At 40.6% G+C, this 23,717-nt stretch overlaps 1 protein-coding gene and 1 non-coding gene across 4 annotated transcripts in view; both read right to left on the reverse strand.

Moving 5' to 3' along the window:
- The window catches only part of JAK1 (Janus kinase 1), a 246,801-nt gene that overhangs the window by 191,854 nt on the left and 31,230 nt on the right, over positions 1 to 23,717 (reverse strand). The window lies entirely within an intron of this gene.
- On the reverse strand, positions 10,977 to 11,050 carry TRNAG-GCC (transfer RNA glycine (anticodon GCC)). The gene has a single exon. It is a non-coding gene; the product is annotated as a tRNA-Gly (tRNA).

Consider the following 23,717-nt stretch of genomic DNA (forward strand, 5'->3'; position numbering starts at 1 on the left):
GACCTTGAGATGTTCATGAACCCTTCTTTGAGAGTTGCTGCTCCAGGACACAAGCTTAGAAGTGAAGCTGCCTTGTCAAAAGATATGTACAACTTTATCTTTACTGAACAGTGCCACACCCTTTTCCAAAGTAGTTGTATTAATTGATATCCTCATCAACAGCCCATTAGAATTCCCACCTCTCCACATTATCACCACCAGTTGGTATCACATTGGTACTTTACTGTGGTTAATGTTGCATTGGCAATGAGGGGAACCAGGTGGAGCATGTCTTCCTATACTTACTGGTTTTATGAACTCAGTCTTTTATGAGGTACCTATTCAAATTTGCTCGTATTCAATTGGGTTACCTGACTTCTGCATAATGACTTGTACAAATTTTTTAACGCTTCCTTTTAAAAATTTTATTATTTATTTATCTTTGGCTGCACAGGGTCTTTGTTCCTGTGCACAGGTCTCACTGAGGTGGCTTCTGCGGTTGGGTAGCAGGGGCTCTAGGCGCATGTTATCCCAAGGATGTGGACTCCCCAGACCAGGGATAGAACCCATGTCCCCTGTGTCTTCCCATGCTGTGGCTTCAGTTTTCACTCTCTAAGGTATCTATCATTTTATGAAAAAGTTCTTTAATGTCATCTGATTTATCAATTTTGGGGGCTTTGTGTTTTATATTAAGAATTCTTTCTCTATTACAAAATTATAAAAATGATTCCATATTTTCTTACTAAAACTTAAAGCTTTTAATTAAAAACACATTATTTGTATTAACATGTAATGAGTTTATTTTTTAATAAGTATTTAGATTTTGCATTTTAATTTCTAATGCAATAGATGTTAATAGGAATTTATAAACAAAAACTCTATGGGGCTCCTCAATAATATTTAAGACTGTAAAGGAGTCTTGAAACAAGTGTTTAAGAACCATTGTCCTAGAGAAACTTTTTAAAAATTATTTATTATTTTTGGCTGTACTGGGTCTTTGCTGCTGCATGGGGTGGGGGTGGAGGGACTTCCCTTGAGAAACTTTTGCATTGTGCCCTAGAGGTAACATTGTGTTTAGAGGCACAAGATTTTCTTAGTAGTATTGTTCAGAATAGGCTGAAACTGGAAACAATTCAAACACTTATCAAAAATAGAATAGATAAATTACCAATTAAATATAGTTATAGTGGAACAGTAGATAGCTGAGAAAGTGAAAACATAAGCCACGGATGTTGTACCCAACTTGGATGAATCTAACATAACACTGCACAAAAGCAAGGCACAGGATACTGTCTATATTATGACTCATGTGTAAGTTTTTCTAACAGGCAAAATGAAACTAGATTTAAAGGATTCAGTATTCTTGCCTGGAGGATCCTGTGGACAGAGGAGCCTGGTTGGTGGGCTGCTGTCCATGGGGTCGCACAAAGTGGGACATGACTGAAGCAACTTAGCATGCATGCATAAGGATGGATAAACTGTGTCTTGTATAAGTCCTGCTGTATAGCACACAGGAACTATATTCAGTATCCTGTGACAAGCCATAATGGAAAAAAATATGTATGTATAACTGAATCACTTTGCTGTTTAGCAGAAATTTTTTAAATTAATTAACTGGAGAATAATTACTTTACAATATCATGACGGTTTTTGCCATACATTAACATGAATCGGTCACAGGTATACAAGTGTCCCCTGCCCTACCCTGAACCCCCCAAACCCCCTCGCATCTCCCTTCCCACCCCATCCCTCCAGGTTGGGTGTCCTGCTTCATGAATCAAACTTGCACCGGTCATCTATTTTACATATGGTAATTGTACAGCAGAAATTTTAATACGACATTGTAAATCAACTACACTTCAATAAAATTTAAAAAATAAAGGATGCTTGCATAGCTGATAAAATATACATTAGTTGGTAAGACACAGAAAAGCAGTGAAACAATTGCCATAAAACACAGAATAAAGGTGGTTTTAACTGGAGGGTGGGGTGGGGAGTTTGTGCTTCTGGGGAGCCAGCGATGTTCTATATCTGATCATAGTACTGGTTATATAGGTGTTCATTTTGTAAATTACTCTTTAAACTATTTATATATGTTTTATGCATCTTTCTAGATGTATTATGTATTTCATTTACATTTCTAAAAGTCATATTCTTCAAAGAAATTTCACACACATTTTAAACAAAGGTCTTCTTTTGATCTTTCAATTACCCCCGTGGTTCCTGTGAAAACCTGTCTGTATTAGTCAGGGCCCCACCAAAAAAAGAAATCACTTATTCTATTTGTGTGAAGTTGGTAATTTGAGGAGAGTTTAACAAAGGGACTCTACAAAAATGTGGGCAGGATTTAAGGAACCCAAAAGTGTTAATAAAATACCCTGGTATTAGTAACTTAGTAGTACCATTACCACGTACAGGCTTTTGGGGCAGAGAGAGAAAGGCAGTATGAGAACCAGGAAACAGAGCTCTGCGCAAAGAGCTGCTTGATGGGAGCTAGGACCTCTAGTGGAAGGATGCAGCCTGTTCACAGCGCAGTGATTATAGAAAGAGCGTAAATATGCTGACCTAACACTTCTCCCTTCCTCTGACCCTCTCTCAGAGCTCCCTTGTTGTGGAACTGGACTAGAAACCAGAAGGAAGAGATGCAGTGCATTTAGATCAGCCTCCCAGGGAATAGGCTTCCAAGGTGGCTCAATGGTAAAGAATCCACCTGCCCATGCAGGAAACACAGGAGACACGGGTTCAATCCCTGGGCGGGGAAGATTCCCTGGAGGAGGGCATGGCAAGCCACTCCAGCATTCCCGCCCAGAAAGTCCCATGGACAGAGGAACTGCTGCCTACAGTCCACAGGATCGCAGAAGAGTTGGGTGCAACTTGGCAGCTAAGCACACACGCATCCAGGGAATGCAGCAGGAAGGACAGAGAGTAGATCTGGAGGGATGAGAAGCTGGTCACATGTTCATCTGAAGCTAAAACGTCAGCTGCCTCCATTATTTTTCTTTTAAAGCACGGGGTCTGGGGGAAAGGGAAACATGACTAAGTGACATAAAACATAGTTTATATAAGCCCTCTTCTGCAGCAGGTCACAGGGCCTAAGCTGGTAGTCAAGGCTACCTTCTATCACCTATTTCTTTCCTTGTGATTTTCTATCAGCACTTTGACTGAATGTTTTTGCTTGTTTGTTTTGTTTTGACCCCTCTCCTTGTTCAAGGCTGGAGAAATAAAGATGCTTTTGACTGCTTCTCTAAAACCTAAAATTTATATATATGGGATATGAGACATGTTAGTCTTATCTTCATTTTAGGCAAATGTACTTTGCCAGTGACCAGACTTGGCCTCTGGGCCAAAGAATGCTGAGGTTGCCCATTGCACCCCTGAGTTCTTTTTTTAAAATCTTTTTAAAATTGAAGTACAGTTGACTTACAATGTTGTGTTAATTTCTGCTATACAGCAAAGTGATTCAGTTATACATATATATATATATATTTTTTTTTTTTACAAATATTCTTTTCCATTATGGTTTATCACAGGATACTGAAAATAGTTCTCTGTGCTATATCAGTTCAGTTCAGTTCAGTTGGTCAGTTGTGTCCGACTCTTTGCAACCCCATGAATCGCAGCACGCTAGGCCTCCCTGTCCATCACAAACTCCCGGAGTTCACTCAGACTCATGTCCATTGAGTCGGTGATGCCATCCAGCCATCTCATCCTGTGTCGTCCCCTTTTCCTTCTGCCCCCAATCCCTCCCAGCATCAGGGTCTTTTCCAATGAGTCAACTCTGTGCTATATAGTAGGACCTTGTTTATCAGTTCTATATATAAAAGCTTGAATCTGCTAATCCCAGCCTCCCACTCCATCCCTCTTCCAACCTCCTCCCCCTTGGCAACGACCAGTCTCTTCTCAGTGTCCATGATCCTATTTCTGTTTCACAGATAGGTTCATTTGTGTCCTATTTTAGATTCCACATATAAAATGATATCATACTGTATTTGTCTTTCTCTGTCTGACTTCACTCTATGGCAATCTCTGGTACCTCCAGGTTGCTGCGAATGGCATTCTTTTGTTCTTTTCATGGCTGAGTTCCATTGTATATGTGCACCGCATCTTCCTTATCCACTCATCTGTCAATGGGCATTTAGGTTGTTTCCATGCCTTGGCTATTGTGAATAGTGTTGCTATGAACAGAGGGGATGCAGATATCTTTTGGAATTATAGTTTTGTCTGGCTATATCCCCGGGAGTGCACTGCATCCCTGAGTTCTAACCAGAGTCTTGCCTATGCCACTGTGGAGCAGCAAGCCAATTACTGCTAACAAGGACCCCTTTTCTATACAATGGCTCTACGGCCTGAGGAATCCTTAATGACCAGTCAGCTTCCATTCCATGGGTACCATGTCTACTCTACTTTATATTTTTCATATGAAGACACTGAAGCCAAGAGAACTTGAGATACTTATCCAAGACTGTGTAGTCAGTGTAAGAGCTGAAGCTCAAAAGCTAAGCATCCTGACTTAAGATTAATTTGTTTCCCACACACTGGAGGAGTGCATCTGTGTCTTATCATTGTAACAGGTGGACATGGAAAATAGCAGTAACATAATGTCAGACTGTAATAAAGGTGACTCATGGGAGGGAGAAACACAAAGTAGCAGATGTCTCTAAGTATTCAGGCACCATAGGGAATAGCAAGACATTTGTCATCCTGCTGTCTCATTGTGCCAAGCTCCAGCACTGAAGATGTTTTTGCCCTGTGTTTTTCCAAAGCAGGGCCTTTTCCAAACCAATTCAGTGTGATGACTATTCTAGCACATTTTAATGTGTTTGCTAATGAATTTCCTTGGTATTGGAAAGTAATACCATTTTTCTTTTGTAATATCTCCTCTCCATTCCCCCAAAGGAATTCACATTTTCTTTTTCTTAAGTTACGGAAAGTCCATACTAGTGAAGCAATAGAGGTTGTTCTGATCCATAAAACCATGAAGCACCATTAATATAGTTCTTTCAGTGAACCTGCAGGGATTTCCGGAATCATGGTGGGCATGTTTGTACGTGACTCTGCAGTTTAGGATTTCCATCGTCTTTCTGGGGTTAATTAAACTGATTAGTAGGTAGTAAGTGATAAGGCATAAGGCTGGGAGATGGGATGAGGAAAAGAAAGAATTAAATAAGTCAGAATGAGTTACCCAAAATAGAAACTTACTTTGTAAGGGTTGGTGGCTCTTTACCTGAGTGATCTGAAGAAGGTAATCACTATTTTATTGCTTTCATTATCTTTTTGATTTCTGAATTTTTAAATAGAAGTCACCTGCTCTCTTGAGCTAAGTTTGGTGAAATAAAGAATGCTGTCACAAAATTTTTTAAGAAAGGAGTGGAAGTTGGAAAGTAATGGTTTATAAATGTTCTCCAGTCTATGATGAGGAATGAGGCCCCGAGTAACTTGGTCACCTTATTCAGGAGTGGGTTGAGATGGCTCCCTAAGAAGGAGGAGAAACAACCTTGCAAATTAATCCTGCATTAACACAGTCACTGGGGGAAATTTAATATAACATGTAATCTATCACTTCAATGCTTTATATCAAAGGAAAAATGGAGGGGAGCAGCCCATTCTTAAGCTGGTGGGGAAAGATGTTTTTGGATAGGAGAACTTTTCACAAATATCAGATCATGTAAGTCTGGTGGATGCTTTTTTTTTTCCTTCATCAGAAATGAAAAAGCAGGAACTTCCCTGGTAGTCCTGTGGCTAAGACTCTGCTTTCCCAGTGCAGAGGGCTGGAGTTTAATTTCTGGTCAGGGAGCTAGATCTCACATGCTGCAATTAAGGCATAGCACAGCCAAATAAATAAACATTTTTTAAAAAAGAAATGAAAAAGCAGCCAACATTTTAAATAATGGTATTCATTTTTTTAAGCAAAGTGCACAGATCTTAAGGTTCAGTTCAATAATAAGTTTTACAATTGTACACACCCATGTACCTAGCACCTAAAGTTTCCATACCCTTTTGTTCATTTGTAGTTACTATAAATACCTTTTCCTTCTCACTTTCTGACTTCTGTCACTATAGGTTAGTTTTGCCTGTTCTTGGATTTCATATAAATGGATCAAACCACACAATATATTATTTTAGGTCTGGTTGCTTTCATTCAGTGTACTTCTAGATTCATTCATGTTTTTGCATATATCAGTAGCTCATTCCTTTTATTGCTGAATAGTTATTAAAAAGCAGAGACAGTACTTTGACAACAAAGTTCCGTCTAGTCAAAGCTATGGCTTTTCCAGTAGTCATGTATGAATGTGAGAGTTGGACAATAAAGAAAGCTGAGCACCGAAGAATTGATGCTTTTGAACTGTGGTGCTGGAGAAGACTCTTGAGAGCCCCTTGGACTGTAAGGAGGTCCAACCAGTCCATCCTAAAGGAGATCAGTCCTGAATACTCATTGGAAGGGCTGATGCTGAAGCTGAAACTCCAATACTTTGGCCACCTGATGCGAACAGCTGACTCATTTGAAAAGACCCTGATGCTGGGAAAGATTGAAGGTGGGAGGAGAAGGGGACAACAGAGGATGCGATGGTTGGATGGCAACACCAACTCAATGGACATGAGTTTGAGTGGACTCCGGGAGTTGGTGATGGACAGGAAGGCCTGGTGTGCAGCAGTCCACGGGGCAGCAAAGAGTCGGACGCAACTGAGCGACTTAACTGAACTGATTTCTTTGTATGATTATATCACAATGTGATTATCCATTTCCCGTTGATGGGTATTTGAATTGTTTTCCATTTTTTAAGCTATCATGAGTACAATTGTTATGAACATTCTCATTCAAGGCTTTTTGTAGACATATCCTTTCATTTCTCTGGGTATATAAGGAGAAGTCAAATTGCTGGTCACATGGTAACTTAATGTTTAGTTATTTGAGAGACTGCAGAGTATTTTCCAAAGCAGCTGCATCATTTTACATCCCCACTGGCAATGTATACAAGTTTCAACTTCCCCATATTTTCAGCAACATTTGTTACTGTCTATATTTCTGATTGAAGCCACCCTAGGAGTTGTGAAGTTATATCTCATTGTGGCTTTGGTTTGCATTTCCCTAATGACTATGATACTGAGCATCTTTTCAAGAGTTTATTGGTCATTTGTTATACCTGCTTTGGAGAAATATCTATTGTCTTCATCAATTCAGAATGTTATAACAGAATATGATAGACTGAGTAGTTTATAAACAACAGAAGTTTATTACTCATAATTAAGGAAATTGAGAGATTCAAGTTCAGGACAGATTCAAGTTCAAGGCAGATTTGGTGTCTGATGAAAGCATACTTCCTGGTTCAGAGAAGGCAGTCTTTTCAGGTGTTCTTACATGGCAGAAGGGGCAAGGGACCTCTCTGGGGTTTCTTCTACAAGGGTATTAATTACAGTCATGAGGGCTCTGCTGCAATAACCTAAAATCACCTCTTACAGACTCCACCTCCTAATACTACTACATGGGGGGAATAGGTATCAACATATGAATTTAAAGGGAATATAAATATTTAGTCTGTAGCATCTATTCAAATCTTTTGCCTATTTTAAATTGAGTTATGAGTCCCAACTGACTTTAACAGTGGTTGAATTTAGCTGAGGAAGTCTGTTGTATCAGGGACACCTCTTTCAATGGAAACTAGCAGAAAATACAGCCTATACTAGCTTAAATATAAACAGAATTTGTTGCATCACAGAACTGACAGATCTTGGGGGCAGTTTTGGCTTCAAGAATGGCCTGATCCAGTGGGAGAGAAATGACAACAAAACCCCATTTCTCCCTGTTCATCCCCTGGCTCTGCTTGTGCCACGTGAGCACCATCCTTGCACAGACTCTTCAATAATAGCAGCAGTTCAGCTCCAGCAGCTCCAGTCCACTTTCCCGCAGGTTTAGGTGAACTGGGAATGAGTGCTTTCTTTTCTCCCAGTAGCTCTGGCAAAAGACTAGTTGGTCCCGACTACAAATGAATCAGTAGAAGTAGCCAGGGGAATAGGTATACACTCATAGTTTTAAAAGGAGTCCATTCTTGAAGCCAGAGTTAGAGTCCAACCAAAGCTCATGGACTGCAGTGAGGGAGAGGAAATTCACCAGAGAGGAATTAGAATACTCTTGACCAAATTAGAATACTCTTTACCAGCATCCACTTTCCTCTTCTTTACTAAAAGAAGAGGAAAATAAACGTTGATATGTCACAAACTAGTGCTTCCTGGGACTTCCTTGGTAGTCTGGTGGTTAAGATTCCATGCTTCCAATGCAAGGGGTGCAAGTTCGATCCCTGGTCTGGGAATAAGATCACACATGTCTTGTGGTATAGCCAAAAGATTCAAATAAAACAAACAAACAACATATCATACAGTGCTTCCCCTCCATGGTCATGGTCCGACTGAAAGTTGACATGATTTTATCAAAGCAACTAAGCCAAGAGATGTGTCTACAAGATAAACTTTTTTCTTTTCTTGGCCGCACTGCTTGGCTTGCAGGATCTTAGTTTCCAACCAGGGATCAAACCTATACCTCCTGCAATGGAAATTCAGAGTCCTAACTACTGGACTACCAGGGAATCCCCTGTTATTAATTTCAATAGAGGCATATTTTTAAGGCAAGAGAATAGTTAGTAGTAAAATCATGGGAAAAAATTACAATGTTTGGAGTTGGAATACCTGGTTGGAAATTCTAGCTTTGATATTTGCTAAGCACTATGATCTTGGAAAAACCACTTAACCTTCCACACCACATTTTTCTAAGCTTAAAGTATGATTCTGACATCACAGTGTGGCTCCAGATATACAAACACATTGCAGTACCTGGCACTAAAGGGGATTTACTCTTTTTTACCTGCCCTCCATGTGACCTCAGCCCAGAGTCACTTCTTTCCCAGTGAGTGTTTGCTTTCCTGAGGGATTTTAGAGATTTCCCAGAAAATCTTTGGATTCATTGCCTGATTGAGCCCTAAACTGCAAACTCAGCTCCATGATTAGAGTATGATTCACTCAACTCTGAGAATGGTTTCTGGTTGCAATATCATTGGAGTACAGTGAGCTAGAGCCAAACGGTGGCCTCTGACTACAGCCTAGTGTGGAAGACAGAGATGCTCTTCTTAGCTGGAGGCCTAGGAAATGTCAGACTCCCATGGTTTGATTTCCAGCAACAGAAAGGAGTGGCTCCTTCCTCCTCTCTGAATGCATGCTGCCTCTTCGGATTCTAGTTTGGTAACTGAGCAGTAGGAGCCTCATTACTCCCAACTGGGTTAAGAGTTTGGAACTTATCTGTTGGTAACTCCAGAATTTCTATATAAGAAATGATTAGGGACAGCAGTCTACTGAAGTGAGTATCGATAGGAATTGCTTTTGAAATCATTTGCATTTTAATGAGTGGACAGTTTTACTTGGACTGAATACTATTTAAGATGGCTTTGGGTAGAGCTGATGGCAATTCCCTGGAAACTTTGGTTATCCCTTGACACCACCATGGACTGTACTCTTTCCTCATCTCCGTGATGCTGTACCTGACTTATGTAGAGAGTGGAGCTATTGCAAAATTTCCTCATGGGCATTTTTGTTCTGCCTCTGTAAGTCCGGATTCTCTAGAAAGCAGACAGACACAAGGATGGGGTCAGAAGTAAAAGCAATTTATTGGGAAACTTTGTGTTTGATTGCATATATTCCCTCTGACCTTCCCCTGTCTCTTTGGAGCAGTCTCTCAGAGTTAATCTGAGGTGCTGTCTCCTGGGTTGCAGTCCTATTTTTGCCCCAAATAAAACTGAATTCACACACACACAAAAGCAGTAAAAGAATTTAAGAAGAGAATGGCATGATATATTTAAAGTGATGAAAGGGAAGAACCTCCAACCAAGAATACTCCACCCAGCGAGACTCCCCTTCAGATTTGACAGGGAAATCAAAAGCTTTCCAGACAAGCAAAAGTTCAGAGAATTCAGCAGTATCAAACCAGCTTTACAATAAATGCTAAAAGAACTTCTCTAGGCAGGAAACACAAGAGAAGGAAAAGACCTACACAAAATTAACCCCAAATACCTAAGAAAATAGTAGTAAAATCATAAATATCGATAATTACCTTAAATATAAATGGATTAAATGCACTAGCAAGAGACACAGGCTGGCTAGGACGATGAAACTGTGCATGTATGCACTTCCACTTATCACATCGCTCTACTTAACCCCCCAAATTGCATGCAATTATTTATAGTGTTAGGTTAATCATGTTTCCATTATGGCTTGCAACTGTAATTATCTTTTATTTTTTATCTGTCTATCGATTAAGAAACTGATAAATGTCTTTTTCCATTGTGATTATTTAACTATTAGTCACTTAATACCATTGTATTATGATTGGTCCCCCAAAAATAAAAGAATTCTTTATCACTACAACTATCATTTAATAGAAAAACCTGTAATCACTTTTTAAAACCCAGAAGTAAAAGCAACTTGTTGGGGGGTAATGTCGGGGGAAGGTAAAAGGAGGAGGGGTAGGAGTGAGCAGGGAAAGACTTTAAACCATGATGCAGGGCTGATCCTGGTGCAAGGAGGCGAAGGAAGGGTGGGTTAGTAAGCAGAGCCTCAGACTGTGGTGTAGCTCTGGAAATGTCACAGGCAGCCTAACAGGGAGCCCTGGCACCAAGATTGCCCTTCAAGGAGTCCCATACTGCATGGCCGTGGTCACACCCAGCTTTACCCGGCTCAGTCACTGGCTGACAGCTCGGTGGGAAAACATGTTGCACCCTGGATGCTAGGGTGGATGTAGAAGGTGCCTCAGCTGGAGGCTGTCAGCTCTCTGTGCTCCTTGAAGCATGTTTCTTTTTCCTTTTTTTTAAAAAGATGTCTTTTTAAAACTATATATATTTATTTATTTGCCTGCACCAGGTCGTACTTGTGGCACACAGGATCTTCAATTTTTGTTGAGGAATGCAGAGTCTTCAGTTGTGGCAGGGGAACACTTTGCTGTGACCTGTGGGATCTAGCTCCCTGACCAGGGATTGAACCTGGGCCCACTGTATTGGCAGTGCAGAGTCTTAAACCACAAGACCACCAGGGAAGTCCCAGCACACTCTTGAAGAGAGGTCTGAGCTGTAGCCTCTACAGCTGCCACTAGCCCTCACCTCCAGCTGGCCATTCTGCTCGGGCCTATATACACACTTGGAGGAGGGAGGTGGCGTGTTGCTGTGCTCCACAGAACTGCCTTAGCTTCCTTCCTGATTCCCTCGGCTGAACCATCAGTAAGTCATCCTCTACCTTAGATTTCTGCTCTTTGAAAGATTTCCTCTGCCTGGAATGATTCTGCTTCACTCACTCTAATGACCCGCTCTGGCATCTCCTTCACGTCTTTATGCCCCCGTTTTGGTGAAGTCTTCTCTGACCATCTAATGGAATAGCAACCCCCCTCACAATCCTTATTTCCCTTCCTGGCTTTTTTTTTTTTTTTTTTTTTACACAGCACTTTTCATGCTCTATCGAAAACGTCTGTTTGTATATTTACCCTCTGTATTCTTTGATTAAAAATAATTGAAGTCAACTCTGCTGCTGCTACTGCTGCTAAGTCACTTCAGTCGTGTCCGACTCTGTGTGACCCCATAAATGACAGCCCACCAGGCTCCCCTGTCCCGGGGATTCTCCAGGCAAGAACACTGGAGTGGGTTGCCATTTCCTTCTCCAGGAAATTGTATTTGCTGTTCCATCTCTAGTGCCTACAATGGTGACTGCACATAGCAAATGTCATTCAGTATGTGACAAAGGAAAGGAAAGAAAGAGGAAGATAGGAAAAAACTGATAGAACCACACGAATGATCTAAACCTTGGTAGATACCTCTAAACCTTTCTCTTTTTGATGCAGACTTCATATCGAAGAAGCTTGTCTGACTTCTCTGTGCAAGTCAAGCATCTAACCTCCTGAAAGTAAAGAAACTTGCAAAACTGGGTCACTTAAAGTTGGAATTTTAAAGACAGGTACTGCTTTTCTATATCAGGCACCATGTTACATACCTTTACATACATTATCGTATTTATTCCTCCCACTCCCAACCACACTTTTGAAATAGGCCTAAGTCATGCCTATTTTACAGGCAAACAGACTGAAGTCCAAAGAAGGTATTTCATGTCACACACACAACTGCAAGTATGGAATTTAAATCCAGATTTGTCTAATAGCAACAAATGAGAAACAGTCTTTAGTGCTAAACAAGAAAAGAGTGACCAAATTCCCAAAGCATTTGACAGTAGAAGTAAGAATAAAATTAAAGGGTTATATTATAGAGAATAGAGTAAGGAATCATTTTTACTAGGCATGGGCTTTAACTTTCACTATCACAGTTACCTAGCCCAAGAGAGACACTCAGTTCAGTTCAGTCACTCAGTCATGAACGACTCTTTGTGACCCCATGAACCACAGCATGCCAGGCCTCCCTGTCCATCACCAATTCCCAGAGTCCACCCAAACTCATGTCCATTGAGTCGGTGATGCCATCCAACCATCTTATCCTCTGTTGTCCCCTTCTTCTCCTGCCCTCAATCTTTCCCAGCATCAGGGTCTTTTCCGATGAGTCAGCTCTTCGCATCAGATGGCCAAAGTACTGGAGTTTCACCTTCAACATCAGTCCTCCTAATGAAGACCCAGGACTGATCTCCTTTAGGATGGACTGGTTGAATCTCCTTGCAGTCCAAGGGACTCTCAAGAGTCTTCTCCAACACCACAGTTCAAAAACATCAATCCTTCAGCACTCAGCTTTCTTTATAGTCCAACTCTCATATCCATACATGACCACTGGAAAAACCATAGCCTTGACTAGATGGACCTTTATTGACAAATAATATCTCTGCTTTTTAATGCACTATCTAGGTTGGTCATAACTTTCCTTCCAAGGAGTAAGCATCTTTTAATTTCATGGCTGCAGTCACCATCTGCAGTGATTTTAGAGCCCCCCCCCCCAAAATAAAGTCTGACACTGTTCCCCCATCTATTTGGCATGAAGTGATGGGACTGCATGCCATGATCTTAGTTTTCTGAATGTTGAGCTTTAAGCCAACTTTTTCACTCTCCTCTTTCACTTTCACCAAGAGGCTCTTTAGTTCTTCTTCACTTTCTGCCACAAGGGTGGTGTCATCTGCATATCTGAAGTTATTGATATTTCTCCCAGCAATCTTGATTCCAGCTTGTGCTTCCTCCAGCCCAGCGTTTCTCATGATGTACTCTGCATAGAAGTTAAATAAGCAGGGTGACAATATACAGCTTTGATGTACTCCTTTTCCTATTTGGAACCAGTCTGTTGTTCCATGTCTAGTTCTAACTGTTGTTTCCTGGCCTGCATACAGATTTCTCAAGAGGCAGGTCAGGTGGTCTGGTATTCCCCTCTCTTTCAGAATTTTCCAGTTTCTTGTGATCCACAGTCAAAGGCTTTGGCATAGTCAATAAAGCAGAAATAGATGTTTTTCTGGAACTCTCTTGCTTTTTCCATGATCCAGCAGATGTTGGCAATTTGATCTCTTGTTCCTCTGCCTTTTCTAAAACCAGCTTGAACATCTGGAAGTTCATGGTTCACATATTGTTGAAGACTGGCTTGGAGAATTTTGAGCATTACTTGACTAGCATGTGAGATGAGTGCAACTCTGCAGTAGTTTGAGCATTCTTTGGCATTGCCTTTCTTTGGGATTGGAATGAAAACTGACCTTTTCCAGTCCTGTGGCCACTGCTGAGTTTTCCAGATTTGCTGGCATATTGAGTGCAGCACTTTCACACCATCATCTTTTAGGATTTGAAACAGCTCAACTGGAATTCCATCACCTCCACTAGCTTTATTGATAGTGATGCTTCCTAAGAGAGACACTATCTTTTCAGAATGGTTTTTTTTTTTTTATGAAGCCTATTATGGACTGAACATGTGTGTCCCCCTCTAAATTTATTTACCTAAGCCCTAACCCCCCAATGTGACGGTATTAGGAGCTGGGGCCTTTGGAAGGTAATTACTTTTAGATGAAATCATGAGGGTGCCCTGGAGAAGGAAATGGCAACCCACTCCAGTAATCTTGCCTGGAGAATCCCATCGACAGAGGAGCCTGGCAGGCTACAGTCCATGGGGTCTCAAAAGCCAGACATGACTTAGCGACTAAACCACCACCATCATGAGGGTGGAGACTCCATGGTGGGATTAATGCCCTTATAAAAAGAGTGAGAGACATCAGTGCACCGTCTCCATCACATGAGGATACAGCGACAAGGTGGATGACTGAAGCCACAAGACAACCTCGCATCAGTAACTGAACCGGCTGTCACCATGATCTTGGACTTGTTAGCCTTCAGAACTGTGAGAAATAAATTTTTGTTGTTTAAGCCACCCAGTCTATGACACCTGATTATAACAACCCTAACAGACTAAGACAAAGTCTCAGAAACATACAGCCTCCAGAACCACCACAGGGTCCATAATTCCACTCCTGGGTATTTATGTGAAGAAAATGAAAACACTAATTTGAAAAGATATCTGCACCCCTATGTTCATTACAGCATTATTTTCAATAGCTAAGATTTGGAAACAACCTAAGTGACCATCAATAGATGAATGGATAAAGATGAATGGAATATTACTTAATGATAGACAGGAATGAAATCTTGCAACATGGATAGACCCAGAGGGTGTTACGCTAAGTGAAATAAGTCAGACAGAGAAAGACAAACACTGTAGATTTCACTTACATGTAGAATCTAAAAAACAAATGAACAAACGTAATATAACAAAAACAGACTCATATATACAGAGAACAAACAGGTGGTAGCCAGAGGGGTGAGGGGAAGAGAGAAATAGGTGAGGGAGACTAGGAGGTGCAGACTTGCAGTTAAAAATAAATGAGTCACAGATATGAAATGTTCAGCATGGGGAATAAAGTCAATAATTATGTAATATCTTTGTATGGTGACGGATGGAAACTAGACTTATCAGAGTGATCAGTTTGAAATGTATAGAAATATTGAATGTTGCATACCAGGAACTAAGTGTTTTAGGATGATTATACTTGAAAAAGAAACAGACCAAAAACTCATAGGAAAAGAGATCAGATTTGTGCTTACCAGAGATGGGGATGGGGAGGACTGGATGAAAGTAGTTAAAAAATACAAATTTCCAGTTACAAGACAAATAAGTACTAAGGATGTAATTACAACATGATAAGTATAATTAACATGGCTGTACATTAGAAATGAAAGCTGTTAGAGTAAATCCTAAGATTTCTCACCACAAGGAAAACTTTTTTTTCTATTTTTTCAAGCTGTATCTATATGATATAATGGATCTTCACTAAACTTATTGTGGTATCATTTCATGATGTATGTAAGTCAAATCATCATGCTGTGTACCTTAAATGTTCATAGCGCTATATATAAGTTATAACTCAATTAGACTGGAAGGGAAAAGAAAGACATACATAGCCACACAGCATCAGAAAATCTCTTTTAGGAGAGAAGCCCGTCCTCATGGTAAAATGGCAACTAAGGAAAATAGAAGGGACTTCCCTGGTGGTCCAGTGGTTAAGAACCCAGATGCCAATGCAGGGGCACGGGTTTGATTCCTGGTCTGGGCAGATTCCACATGCCGCAGAGCAGCTAAACCCATGCACCACAACTCTATGCTCTAGAGCCCCACACCACAACTATTGAGGCTGGAACACCCTACAGCCCATGCTCCACAGGAGAAGCCACCACAATGAGAAGTCATGCACCACAACTGCAGGGTGGTTCCCGCTTGCCACAACTAGAGAAAGCCTGCATGTAGCAATGAAGACCAGCATAGCCGAAGATAAATAAATAGAAAGAAAATAGAAGGAATGATGGACATTCCAGAGTAAAGAGACATGATAACCAAATGCAATACATTGTCTAAGAATGGATGCTGGCTTGGGAAAATAAAATAGCTACAAAGGATGTTAAAGGCTTCCCAGGTGGTGCTAGTGGTAAAGAACCCGCCTGCCAATGAAGGGGACATAACAGATGCAGAATCAACCCCTGGGTCGGAAAGATCCCCTGAAGGAGGGCATGACAACCCACTCCAGTATTCTTGCCTGGAGAATCCCCATGGACAGAGAAGCCTGGTAGGCTACAGTCCATACGGTTGGACACAACTGAAGTGATTGAACATGCAAGTGACTGAGCATGCACACGTGAAGGATGTTATTGAGACAATTAATGGAATTTGCCTATTGGATCATATATTATATAACAGTATTCTATCAATGGTGACTTCTTGTTCTGATCATTTTGTTGTGGTTATCTAAGTCATTTTTTCAGAAAATATTCTGAAATATTTAGGGGTCTCTTAACATACGATATCTCTAATTTACTCCCAAAGTTTCTGGAAAAATATCATACCTACATACTAGAGAAAAAGAGGTGGGGAGGGGTGGGGAAGAGAGAGAGAATGATAAAACAAATGGGTTAAATTATAAACAATTGGTAATGCTGTGTATAGGGCTTACAGGTGTTCCATGTATCATTCATTCAAACTTCTAAATTTTAAAATACATATCAAAATTTTAAGTTACAAAATGTGCTTTTAGTCTCAAACCAAGACTCTCTCTGGATGTTAATCAGGGGGCTAGTGAAAGACTTCAGGTAATTACCATAGGTTTTTTCTTTAAAGCATTCGAATATTTTACAAGTCAAAATGAGAAACTCAAAAGACAGTTGCGGAAATGCATAGCACTAATTTCTTTTGGAAATAAAATCTACCCTTTTCCTCTAAGTGCTCATAAGATATGCCTGAGTTCTGGTCATTTTGTTAGAAGTGATGGTTTGCAATGAACCCTTTTGCAAAACAGAACATTTTATGATTCCAATTTTGTAAATGGAAATAAAATGTATGCAAAGAATAAAGACTGAAAGAAACAACCATGAATCTACTCAAAATAATTTGAAATGACTTGGCCTCATTTTCTTAATCTTGATGTTAATTTTTAAAGCATTCCATACAGGATGCCTGAATAACAGCAGGGTTTTTTAGGAAAAAGACAGTGGGTATTTTGCTTTTATAAACATATTTATAAATTAGAAATCACATGTGGCTATTGTCTTTTCAGTTTCTTCATTTATCAGTTTTCTAAATTATCTTTTTCCACTCGCTCTTTCTCTGCATTAAACTGTCCACCAGTGGTTATTGAGCACCATTTGGTGTTACGTAAAAATAAAAGAAGATGGGGACATGGGTCTCTGCAGAGACCACTGGTTGCCTGTTCAACATTCGTTTCTTTCTCAGAAACAGACTACATCTTCATTATTCGGTGAATCAGTGTACTGAGCTATAAAATATTTCCCAGGATTCCTTGCATATGTGGTGCCCAATGAGATATAAACAGAAGTTGTCTGTTTTCCCTTTTCCCTTTTCCCCTTTTCCTCCACCTTGCCTGGAACACAGATATGATGGGTGGACTTCCAGATGCCATTTTATAAATGAAAGGACAAGGCTCACACCCTGGGGATGGCAGAAAGTGAAAGTGTTAGTCAGTCAGTCATGTCCGACTCTTTGTGCCTGTGGGGCTGCAGCCCACCAGGTTCCTCTGTCTATGGAATTCTCCAGGCAAGAATACTAGAGTGGGTAGCCATTCCCTTCTCCAGGGGATCTTCCTGACCAAGGGATTGTCAGGCAGGCCGGACGGCTCAGTGAGGTGCATAGCACCAGGGACCTGAGTCATGTTTCCTGTTAGCTGGGAAAAAAACAGCATTCCTTGACCAAATTAGGAAGACTTCCCGTACACACCAACCAGAAAGAGAAAGGACATGCGCTCATCCTGCCTAGCCAATCATGTAACGCCAGCTACTCCTGTAACTGAGACAAAGAACTGCCTGTATATAAGCTGCCATACTCCTTTGTTCGGGGCTCTCGTCAGATTCTGCCATGTCAGATGAGACTTGAGCCCTAGCGCGCTAGAAATAAAATTCCCTTCTTGCCTTTGCATTACTGTGGTGGACTTGTTCGCTCTCTCGGTCGGTTCGGAGATACGGGCTCGGTGCATAACGGATCGAACTCCAGTCTCCTGCATTGCAGGCTGATTCTTTACCGTTTGAGCCAAGGAAGCCCCAGGGAAGAGCTGAAAGAAGTAGGACCATAATGCTCCCTTAGGCTCCACGTTATCAGTCCCAGCTGACCTTCTCTGAACTCCTTCCAAGTAAGAGAAAAACCAACATATATCTTATTGAAGCCATCATTACTCTGAATCTCTGCAACTAGCAGTTGGATACAAGTTTTAAATTATATAACCCCTGATTTTAAGAGGCAATTAAGGAGAGAAAACTAGCACACATAACACACTTAGAAAACACATGAAGCAGCATGGCATTAAGACACAGCATAGGTGGTAAGAGTGAGAGCTTTAGAATCTGCCTGTCATCCCTGCAGTTCTAGCCTCAGCTGAGCATTTTAGGATGGGTGACTCTGGGGAAATTATCTGATCTCTCTGAATCTTGGTTTCCTCTTTTATAAAATTAGAATGACAATAACTACCTTGTGTAGTTGTAATGAGGAGTAGAGATAAAGGGACTGTCACTTAATATGTGCTCAATAAAAGATGGTAGTAATTTATAAGCTATACAAACTCACAGTAGAGTGAAATACACATAAGTTGAAACTGTCAAGAAAACCTTAGAGAATAACTTGGATTTTGGAGGCAGCAAAGGGACTGAAATGTTCAGGATGGATAAAGGGGAAAGTTACTCCACACAAGTCAAGGAAGGGCGTGACTAAAGAGAGTTACAAGGAAATCAGTATACCTGGCACTGTTGCATTAAGGAAAGTAGATCAGCATTGATGGGGTAAGATCAGGATAGCACAGATACCAGGTTGAAAGCCAAAGAAAAGATATGTGACTTGCTATGAAAGGGCCCAGGAGAATCCATAAGTTTCATACAAAAAGAATGATTAGAACAGACACAATAAAAGCTCATCACACTAAGGTGTTCAGTTCTCCTGAGTGATTTTCTTTTAGAACAAGTGACAAGGAAATGAGCCTGAGTGCCAAATGGAAGGTAAGTATCTAGCCCAAAAAGTGGCCATTAATTTAATGGAAAAACTGCCTAATAGCAAACATCAGTCTAGTTGTTAGAAAGGTGCTATGGGGTAGCTTGAGTCCACACAAGCTTTCTTCCTGCGGTTTTTGTTTAAAACGAAGACTTTTTATAAGACTTTTGGTATTTGGCCAAAGGCATTTTTCACTAAAATATTTAATAAAGCCAATCAGACAAACTATGTTTCTCTGTACAAACAGTAAGATACCAGCAGACACTAACCCATTTTGCTTCTAATGGTGCCTTTTTCACTATCTCATTTTGAAAAGGCCACTTAGGAGTGCCATTTGTTTCCATCAAATATTTCAGGACTTTCTCAAAGTAAAAGTTAAGAGGGTCATTAACCAGCCCTTCCACTCTTTGGCTTTCACAGAATCACATTATACAAGATAAAGTTAAATTATTACTGTTTTTCCTATACGTTAAGATATAAACTAAACTAGCGGACAGACTTCTTGTAGGCCAGTACTTCCCAGATGAAACCCACCCACAAGTTCCAATTCAAAATTCTTCTCTTCTTTCTCGTAAGCTGAAATAGAGTATGTAATAAGGACTACAGACAAATGGGTATAAAGCTTGGCTGAGTAATCACATCTCTGAGATGTCATGGAAAAGCCATGAACTTGGAATGAAAAGACTTGACACTGAGTCCTGACTCAACAAGTAAGAAGGTTGGAGAAGTTGAGCAATTTAGATTTCCTGAACCTCAGTTGAGTCTCCTGTAAAATAAGGATTATAGCCCCTTCCTACTTCAAGAAGCCCTTTGTTGGGAGGACTGAATAAAATAATCATGTAAAAGTGAACTGTAAGGCTTAAAGAGTTCTATCAATAAAAATGTGATATTTTCAGTAACTACTTAAGAGTGTCTATTTACTATACAGACACTCACGGAGCACCCTGGTCATACCCTTTCAAAGGGTGGACCCAAGCAGTCATATATGAAATAAACGTTAACAATGATAATTTTAAAACAAGAGCTACAGTTTAGAATGATGGAAAAAGTTCTAGGGATGGATAGTGGTAATGCGTATGTACATACAAGCATGTGTATGTACTCAGGAATTCCCTGGTGGTCCAGTGGTTAGACTCCATGCTTTCACTGCCTGGATCCCAGTTTGATATCTGGTTGGGGAATTAAGATCCCACAAGCCAAGTGGCACTGCCAAAAAAAAAATGTGTATGTACTTTTGTCTCCTCATAGGTTTATTCTAGGTATTTTATTCTTTTTGCTACAGTGGTGAATGAGACTGTTTATTTAACTTCTAATTCTTATTTTTCATTATTAGTGTATAGGAATGCAAGGGATTTCTGTGTATTGATTTTGTATCCTACAACTTTTCTAAATTAATTGATTAGCTCTAGTAATTTTCTGATAGTATCTTTAAGGTTTTCCATGTATAGTATCATGTCTGCTGCAAATAGAGTTCTGTTACTTCTTTTCCAACCTGGATTCCTCTTACTTCTTAAAAAAATGTGTATGTACTTAATGCCACTGAATTTGGCGTACATTTAAAATGTAAAATTGTACAATTAAAATGTAAAATGGTAAATTTTATGTGATGTATATTTTTCCACAAAACAAATTTTTAAAAAAACAACTAAGAGCTAACACATATTGAGGACTTAGGACCTTTTGTAAATCCTTGACAAGGATTATTTTATTTCATCCTCACAATAACATCATGCAGTAAGGCGCAGAGCTACCCACATTTTACAGAGAAGCACACAGAGACACAGAGAAGCTAAGAAACTAACACACATCTACATGGCTAGTAAGCGGTAGAGCTCTATTTGAATCTGGACAGACTCCAGAACCCTGCCACCACTACCAAGTCTTTTCTCCTCCACCAATCAGAGGAGAGCTCGGGCCACCAAGTCTGAGGCTCGTGGCTTAGCAGACTCTTGCTTGGGAATCTGACATAAGAGATACTGAAATTCTGATCAGATAGTGGTTGGCTCTGGACTCATTTGATAAAAACCTGAGGTCTCTGGCTCCAAGGCATGTCAAAGGCTCACATGAACCAGTTATAAGGGCACAGGAAACCAGGAGTAGGCAAAAAGAAAGACAATCTAAAGAAAACAAGAGCCCAGGGAGGGGAGATGGGGTGTGCTGGACACCCCTTTCCAGTTCCTATGTGTGTCTTGTGCTTTGTATCTTTGTGATTGCTCTGTATGCTTATCAACAAACCTCTTTTACTTAGGCTGTTCCAATGAGCTGTATAATCTGCAATCTAATGAGCTCTAATTATTCTAATAGAGTATTTCAAGAGGGAAGAGAAGCTGCATATGTAAAAAATCTAGAGCATAGCTCTTTATAACAATTAAACATTGCAAAAAACAAAGCCACCCAATAACTAGGAAATAATACATTATACTATGTCCATTCAGTGAAATATTATATAATCATGAAAATGCATAAACAGAAAAACTACATCTAAGCAGAATAATCACAATAGGGAAAATATGCGAGGATGAGATGGTTAGATAGCATCACCGACTCAATGGACATGAACCTGAGCAAACTCCGAGATAGTGAAGACAGGGAAGCCTGGCATGCTGCAGTCCATGGGGTTGCAAAGAGTCAGACACAACCTTGGCGACTGAATAACAACAACAAAATATGTGAAAAGCTGTGAATGCAGGAAAGAATGGTATGTGTGTGTGAGTGTGTATGTGTGTTCCATATTGTTCAAAAACTGCATTAAATTTTTAAGAAAAGCTTGAGGGCTCTTAAAAATCTACTTTCTTAAAATATTTGGTAGAGGACTTCCCTGGTGAGAGAGTGAATAAAACTCCACCTGCCAATGCCGGGGACACAGGCTCGACCCCTGGTCTGGGAGATTCCACAAGCCCTAGAGCAACATGCCACAGAACAACTAAGCCTGCGTTGCCGCAACTATTGAGCCTGCGCTCAAGAGCACTTGAGCTGCAACTACTGAGGCGCATGTGCCTTGGGCCTGTGCTTCACAACAAGAGAAGCCACCGCAATGAGAAGTCCAGGCGCCACAACTAGAGAAAGCCTGTGGGCAGCAATGAAGATACAGCACAACCAATAATAAAAAATAAGTACATTATTTAAAAATTTGATGGCTTCACTGGTGGCTCAAACAGTAAAGAATCTGCCTGCAATGCAGAAGACCCAGGTTCTATCCCTGGGTCAGAAGTTCCCCTGGAGAAGGAAATGGCTACCTACTCCAGTATTCTTGCCTGGAGAATTCCATGGACAGAGGATCCTGGCAGGCTACAGTCCACAGGGTCTCTAAGAGTAGGACATGACTGAGCAACTATCACACACCTGGTATCAGAAGTAGAAGCAATTTTAGGCATTTAGCACAACTCTTCATTTCTCCAGGATCTGAGCACCTGTAGTGATGAGTCGTCTGCTTTCCAGCTCAGTGATTGCTTACCTTCTGCCTGAACACTTCTGGGGACAGAGGTGCCAAAGTTTCTCCTCTCTTTGGTTGGCTTATTACAAAGTTCTCCTTTATGTTATGCCTGCAGTTTCTTCCCCTTAGTTCGAGCTGTCTCTATCGGGGTCAAATCTGTCCCTTCTTTTTCACCCTCTGGCATGTCTACTACCGCTGCAGTAGACAATTCCTCTCAAAGTACAATCAGCTCTCGTCGCAGACCCTGCTCCCTCTCCTTTCACTGGCAAATACTTGGATTTCACCTTGGAGCACTGTGGACCATATTAGTTTCTCTCCAGGTAGAAAAATGTTGTCCCAGGAGAAAAAGCAAACACACACATGAACAGAAAACTGGAGAGAAAAGGGCCCTGGAGGAAAGTGAAGGCCAGCTACAAATGGAAAAACCCAGCAAAGGGTCACGGGAAAATAGCCAAAGTGGAGACCTATTTCCAGTTCCCCAGTGACCTTCTTCCCTTGATTTCTAGAACATGTGATGATATACCCAAAGCTGTGTCATTTCTCATCATATCAGAGGCCCAGGGAGTTAAAATAAATGGGAAAAAACCTTTCAAGCTAGTCTGAAAAAATAGGTCATTTGAACATATTGACTGTTCAACCCCCCCATTTAGATCTCCTAGGCGGAGTATCTCTGTGAAGACTGCAGGTAAGATTCTGCCTAATAGAGATATAAAACCCTTTGTTCCAGCCAACATAGAGTCAGTATGTTTTTGATAGAAAAAGTTAACTTTTAAATACTTCAATGACAAAGAGAAAGGGGAAATAGGAGGCAGCTCTAGAAAATATAAGAGATTCAAAAACCTTGGGGGAGAGATGGATTGGGGTTAGAAGATGCAAACCAGGATGTATAAGATGAGGGCTTCCCAGGTGGCTCAGTGGTAAAGACTCTGCTTGCCAATGCAGGAGATGCAGATTCAATCCCTGGGTCGGGAAGATCCTCTGGAGGAGGAAAGGATCCCACTCCAGTATTCCTGCCTGGCAAAATTCCACGGACAGAGGGGTCTGGTGGGCTACAGTCTATGAAGTCACAAAGATTTGGACACGACTGAGTAGACAGACGTATATATAACTGAATCACTTTGCTGTACAGCAGAAATTAACACAGTAAATCAACTATACTTCAATTTTTAAAAAGATATTTAAAAAGCTTAAACAAATGAGACAAAAACAAAAAAAAAGCAAAAAAAAGGACAATGTACCTAAACACTTGGTCCGATAAGACCCTCACTCATGAACACATT

The sequence above is a fragment of the Ovis canadensis genome, chromosome 1 (genome assembly GCF_042477335.2).
Source record: "Ovis canadensis isolate MfBH-ARS-UI-01 breed Bighorn chromosome 1, ARS-UI_OviCan_v2, whole genome shotgun sequence".
Lineage (NCBI taxonomy): Eukaryota > Metazoa > Chordata > Mammalia > Artiodactyla > Bovidae > Ovis > Ovis canadensis.